We start from the raw sequence: 7,243 nt of genomic DNA, 5'->3' as shown, positions 1-7,243 counted from the left end.
GATAAAGACCCGAATGGTCCATCCAGTCTGCCCAACCTGATTCAATTTAATTTTTTTCTTCTTAGCTATTTCTGTGCAAGAATCCAAAACTCTACCCGGTACTGTGCTTGGGTTCGTACTGCCGAAATCTCTGTTAAAACCTACTCCAGCCCATCTACACCCTCCCAACCATTGAAGCCCTCCCCAGCCCATTCTCCACCAAATGGCCATATACAGACTCAGACTGTGCAAGTCTGCCCAGTACTGGCCTTAGTTCAATTTTTAATATTATTTTCTGATTCTAGATCCTTTGTGTTCATCCCACACTTCTTTGAACTCAGTCACAGTTTTACTCTCCACCACCTCTCTCGGGAGTGAATTCCAGGCATCCACCACTCTCTCCGTAAAGTAGAATTTCCTAACATTACCTTTGAATCCACCATCCCTCAACCTCAAATTATGTCCTCTGGTTTTACCATTGTCCTTTCTCTGAAAAAGATTTTGTTCTACGATAATACCCTTCAAGTATTTGAACGTCTGAATCATATCTCCCCTGTCTCTCCTTTCCTCTAGGGTATACATATTCAGGGCTTCCAGTCTCTCCTCATATGTCTTCTGGCGCAAGCCTCCTATCATTTTCGTCACCCTCCTCTGGACCACTTCAAGTCTTCTTACGTCCTTCGCTAGATACAGTCTCCAAAACTGAACACGATACTCCAAGTGGGGCCTTACCAATGACCTGTACAGGGGCATCAACACCTTCTTCCTTCTACTGGCTACGCCTCCCTTTATACAGCCCAGCATCCTTCTGGCAGCAGCCACTGCCTTGTCACACTGGTTTTTTGCCTTTAGATCTTCGGATACTATCACCCCAAGGTTCCTCTCCCCGTCCAAGCATATCAGCTTCTCTCCTCCTAGCATATACAGTTACTTCTGATTATTAATCCCCAAATGCATTACTCTGCATTTCTTTGCATTGAATTTTAGTTGCCAGGCATTACACCATTCCTCTAACTTTTGCAGATCCTTTTTCATATTTTACACTCCCTCTTTGGTGTCTACTCTGTTACAAATCTTGGTATCATCTGCAAAAAGGCACACTTTTCCTTCTAACCCTTCAGCAATGTCACTCACAAACATATTGAACAGGATTGGCCCCAGCACCGAACCCTGAGGGACTCCACTACTCACTTTTCCTTCCTCCGAGCGACTTCCATTAACCACCAACCTCTGGCGTCTGTCCAAAAGCCAGTTTCTAACCCAGTTCACCACTTTGGGTCCTAACTTCAGCCCTTCAAGTTTGTTCAACAGCCTCCTATGAGGAACTGTATCAAAGGCTTTGCTGAAATCTAAGTAAATTACATCTAGCATATGTCCTCGATCCAGCTCTCTGGTCACCCAATCAAAAAATTCAATCAGGTTCGTTTGGCACGATTTACCTTTTGTAAAGCCATGTTGCCTCGGATCCTGTAACCCATTAGATTCAAGGAAATACACTATCCTTTCTTTCAGCAACACTTCCATTATTTTTCCAACAACTGAAGTGAAGCTCACCGGCCTGTAGTTTCCTGCTTCATCCCTGTGACCACTTTTATGAATAGGGACCACATCCGCTCTCCTCCAATCCCCAGGAATCACTCCCGTCTCCAGAGATTTGTTGAACAAGTCTTTAATAGGACTCGCCAGAACCTCTCTGAGCTCCCTTAGTATCCTGGGATGGATCCTGTCTGGTCCCATCGCTTTGTCCACCTTCAGTTTTTCAAGTTGCTCAGAAACACCCTCCTCCGTGAACGGAGCAGAATCTACTCCATTTTCTCGTGTAACTTTGCCAGACAATCTCGGTCCTTCTCCAGGATTTTCTTCTGTGAACACAGAACAGAAGTATTTGTTTAGCACATTTGCTTTCTCCTCATCACTCTCCACATATTGGTTCCCAGCATCTTTTAGCCTTGCAATTCCATTTTTCACCTTCCTCCTTTCACTAATATATCTAAAAAAATTTTTGTCTCCCTTTTTTACATTTTTAGCCATTTGTTCTTCCGCCTGTGCTTTCGCCAGATGTATCTCTCTCTTGGCTTCTTTCAGTTTCACCCTGTAGTCCTTTCTGCACTCCTCTTCTTGGGTTTTTTTATATTTCACGAACGCCAACTCTTTCGCCTTTATTTTCTCTGCCACTAGTTTTGAAAACCATATCGGCTTCCTTTTTCTCTTGTTTTTATTGATTCTCTTCACATATAGGTCCGTAGCCATTTTTATCGCTCCTTTCAGCTTAGACCACTGTCTGAGAAAAAGAAATGCTGTGCAGAGGTGGGGAGGGAAGAAAAGAGGGAGATTGATCCAGGACAGAAGGGAGTGAGGATGCTGTACAGTGGGTGGGAGGGAGATCCAGTAGACGAAAACTGGGATGACAGAGTTTCAGAATAGAGAGTTGCACGGGGACAGAAATCCCACCCATCCCTGCCAGGATCCTTTCCATCCCCACCCGTCCCCGCCAGGAATTACCTCCATTCCCGCCCGTCCCCATAAAAAGCAGCAATTATTTCTGACAGGATCATCAATTGCACAGTTTCTTTTGTGTTTGCGCTGCTGTTTTCCTTGTGGAAACTCTTTGGTGGAACCCTTTTTTTGTTTTCTGTTCAGGTAATTAACTTATAAACCCCCTCTTTTACTAAGGCTGACGTGTCCATTATATTATATGGATGAACCCTGCTTCCAAAGCCTTCCATCCCCGTGGGAGTCCCGTTGGCTAGAGGGGGGTCCCCGTGGGAGTCCCGTGGGTTAGGGGGGATTCCCGCGATCCCCATTCCCGTACAGACCTCTATTTCAGAATCTGTGCCTTTACTGTCACAAGCTAGCTCTTCAGGCATAGGAGATTCTGCTTTGCCACAAGCCAGAGGCAGCCCTGGACCTCGGAGCAGACCCCACAGTGTGCCAGCTTTTCATACCATCAGCGTTGCTGGAGATGATCACGGAATCTCTTTAAGAATTGAAGTTGGAACCACCTCAGTCTTCTACTGCTCAGTGCTCACTCACAAGCAGCATAAAAGCTCAGACATTACCAAGATGCTGACAAATTATTGGGAAGTAGAGAATGACACAGGGAAAAAATTTGTCCCCATCTCTGCCCCGTCCCCATGAGCTCGTCCCTGCGAGCTCGGTCCCCACCCCATCCCCACAAACCATCTGATCCCATCCACACAAGCCTCGAATAGATTTATACTGAACTTATTTTCTTAAAGTATTAAAAAAAAACAATATTCTGTACGATTGTCATTTTATAAATCAAAGTTCTGGCTGCCGAACCAGAGAAAGAGATCTTCAGCTGATGGGGCTTTGTTTATAAATGTTTATCAACACAACTAATATACTACTTTATCCTAAACCAAAAAAAGAAAAGAAATATAATTTTTTTTCTACATTTGTTGTCTGGTTTCTACTTTCCTCATTCAATTCCTTCCATCCACTGTCTGCCTCTTCTATATGCTCTGTTACCTTGCCTCTCCCTTCCATCTCTCCCTCCGCCCACCCCCCCTTTTGGTCCGGTACCCCCCTTCCCTCCACTCCCCCCATAGTCTGGCATCTCTGTCTTCTTCCCTTCCATCTTTCTCTCCCCAAGGTGGTTTTTAGCATCTCCTTTCCTCCCCTCAGATCTGGTATTTGTCTCCCCAATTCATCATGTGCCTTTTTGTCTTTATCCCCTCCTTCCATCCAGTTCCCTTCAGTGTCTGTTCCACTCTTTCCTACCCACATTCCTTCAGCGTCTTCCCTCTCTCTCTTCCCCATTTCCGTCTTCTCCCCACTCTCTCTTCCCCATTTCCCTTCAGTGTCTGTTCCTCTTCCCCCCCAGCACCCTTAGCGCGGTCCAGCAGCCCCCTCCCTCCCGCTCACCACAGTCTGAGCATCTCCCTCCCTCCCTTCCTTCCCCTTACCTTCAGGCGAATTTAAATTTTCTTTCTACAAGCAGCCGGAGCTGTGTGTGGCTGTTGGAAAGTGCTACTCTGACACAACTGGAAGTTGCATCAGAGGACGACTTTCCAGCAGCCACATGCGACTTTAAGGCTCTGGCTGCTTGTAGAATGAAAATTAAAAATCGCCTGAAGGTAAGGGGGAGGGAGAGAGATGCCCGGACGATGGGAGGGAGGGGGGCTGCTGGATCGTGCGATCAATGACCGCATGCGTTCCCTTAATTGCGGAGAGAAGGCCATTCACCACTCCACGAATCGGTGAATGGTCTTCTCGTACCCACGGTGACCATTTTTTTCCCCAACCATTTTGGCGGAACAGCCACCGTGTCATGTCTATGTCCTCCAAAATTGAACACAATACTTCAAATAGGGCCTCATCACTAATCTATACAAAGGCACTAATGCCTCCTTTCCTCTACTGGATATGCCTCTCTTTGCAGTCTAACATTCTTCTGAATATGGCCACTGCATTGTCACATTGTTTTGCTACCTTAAAATCCTCAGACACTATCTTCCCAACATCCCTTTCCCACTCTTTGCTTATTAGTCTCACCCCCTAGCACAGTATCTCGCAAACCTGTCAAGCCCTGTCACACTAAACTTGGCTGTGTCTGGAGGACCTCTGGGTATGCACGGATGTCAACACAATGACATGCACTTGTGTGATGCCATCATGTCAACATCCACGCATGCGAGGAGGCCTGCCAGACAGGGCTCTGAGTTTTCTAACCCTGAAATTACTACGCCAGTGGGGTATGCGGAGAAAAGGAGAGGCACTAGCAAAGAGAGGCGTCGGCTGACTGCCTACAGGACTTGCCTTTCGTGGCACACCCAGAATCTAGTGTGCCACAGGACACAGTTTGCAATAAATTGCCCTAGCAAATACAGCTCTTTTGTATTCCCTAGTGCATCACTCTACACTTCTATGAGGGAATCCGTGGGACCTTTGGATGATCAATGAGTAAAAGGTGCACTCAGGGAGAATAAAGGTATAGCAGAGAGACTGAATTAATTCTTTGTTTCGGTCTTTACAGAAGATGTAAGAAATCTACCTGAACCGGAAATGGTTTTCAAGGGTGATGGAGCAGAGGAATTGAAAGAAATCTCGGTGAACCTGAAAGACGTACTAAGCCAAATTGACAAGTTAAAGAATGATAAATTACCTGGACTGGACCAGGTTGTAGCGCAGATAAAAGGAGTTTCAGCCTTGACCCGCAGTGCGCCCCTTCAGTAATGCTATTACAGGGTGATTTTTCGAGCCTATCTTACGCCTCAACAATATTACTATTGTGGGGGTGCTGAGACTATGCTGTGTACTAAATGCGGGTTGGGAAAGAGACCTTTGGCCATATGTTCTGGGGGTGTCCTATTATACAACAATATTGGCAGGAGATTTTATAATTTATACATACTGGGCTAGGCTTGGCTCTGGCGGGCACGCCGGAGCAACTGGTCCTGGATTTATCTGGGGCTTATGGGACGATGGGTGGGGTGCGTAAACTGTTATGCTGTAAGCTTGCCTTGGTGGCTCAGAAACGTATTTTGAAATATTGGACTTCTTGTGAGCCTCCAGGGTTTTGGCTTTGGCAGGCTGATGTGCATCAGTTGGCATGTTGGGAAGCCAGAGATGCGAAAGGTTCTAGGAAAGGGGATCAACGATATCTGTGGCTTTGGGATCCATATATTCAGATTTTACATCCCAAAGGACACAGTCTGCTCTTGAATGAGTTGTGAGTCTTGTGGAGGTTGGATGGGGGCGCTTGGGAGGGTAGTTGGTAGGAGTTGGGGATGTTGGGGATGGTGCTGGAGGTTATGTGGGTTGCTCCCTGAGAATTTCCTATTGTTTCTTGGGTTTAACATTGGTTCCGGATAGACTATGGTCATGGGGGTTGGGGGGGATGGTTTCCTTTATTGTGTGATTTGACTAGGTATTGGGGGGGGGGTCTGATGGTACTTGGCCCAGTGTGGTTCATGGGGCCTGGGGATTATAGGAATCCAGATTCCCGGGTTACTGTTTTGTGGTAGGTTTGGTTTGTCTTGTGGGTCCTGGTTCCCTCATGGGGCTTTGTTGAGGGAAGTGGGAGGGGGGAGTGGTGTAGCGGGTGGGGGTGGGGTTATCGGTGGGGTGTTCCTGTTGAATGTTTTTTTCTTCTTTTGTATGGCACTTATTTTCAATAAAAATGTTTCAACACTAAGAACTGGTTATCGGACAGAAAAAAGAGGTTGAATGGCCATTTTTCTCAGTGGAGGAGAGTAAATAGTGGGACCGGTGCTATTTAACTTATTTATAAATGATCTAGAAATTGAAACTATGAGCGAGGTGATTAAATTTGCAGGTGACACTAAACTGTTCAAAGTTGTTAAAATGCATGCGGACTGTGAAAAACTTCAAGAAGACCTTAGAAAATTGGAAGACTGGGTGTCCAAATGGCAGATGAAATGCAATGTGGACAAATGCAAAGTGATGCACATTGAGAAGAATAAACTAAATCATAGTTATCAGATGCTAGGGACCACCAGCGCTCAAGAAAAGGATCTAGATATCATCATAGACAATACACTGAAGCCTTCCGCCCAATGTGTGGCGGCGGCCAGGAAGGCAAACAGGATGCTAAAAATGATTAGAAAATAGATGGTTAACAAAACTAAGAATGTTATAATACCTCTGTATTGCTCAATGGTGCAACCTCACCTTGAGTATTGCGTTCAGTTCTGGTCTCTTTATCTGAAAAAAGATATAGCGGCACTAGAAAAAGTTGAAAGAAGAGCGACCAGGATGATAAAGGGATGGAATTCCTCTCGTATGAGTAAAGACTATAAAGGTTAAGGCTCTTCAGCTTGGAAAAGAGACAGCTAAGGGGAGATATGATTGAAGTCTTCAAAATCCTGAGTGGTGTAGAATGGGTACAAGTGGATCGATTTTTTTTTTTTTACTGCTTCAAGATTTGCAAAGACTAGGGAACACTCGATGAAGTTACAGAGTAATACTTTTAAAACCAATAGGAGGAAATATTTTTTCACTCAGAGAATAGTTAAGCTCTGGAAGGTGTTGCCAGAGGATGTGGTAAGAGCAGTTAATGTAGCTGGTTTTAAAAAAGGTTTGGACAAATTCCTGGAGGAAAAGTAAATAGTCTGCTGTTGACAGACATGGGATGGTAGCATGGAATGCTGCTATTATTTGGGGTTTTGCCAGATACTTGTGACTTGGATTGACCTCCGCAAAGAAGGGATACTGGCTAGATGGACCATTGGTCTGACCCAGTAAAGCTATTCTTATGCTATGGTCTTATGTTCGCTCA

This window comes from Geotrypetes seraphini, chromosome 3, assembly GCF_902459505.1.
Source record: "Geotrypetes seraphini chromosome 3, aGeoSer1.1, whole genome shotgun sequence".
Classification (NCBI taxonomy): Eukaryota; Metazoa; Chordata; class Amphibia; order Gymnophiona; family Dermophiidae; genus Geotrypetes; species Geotrypetes seraphini.
Note: the sequence above shows the minus strand (reverse complement) of the source record.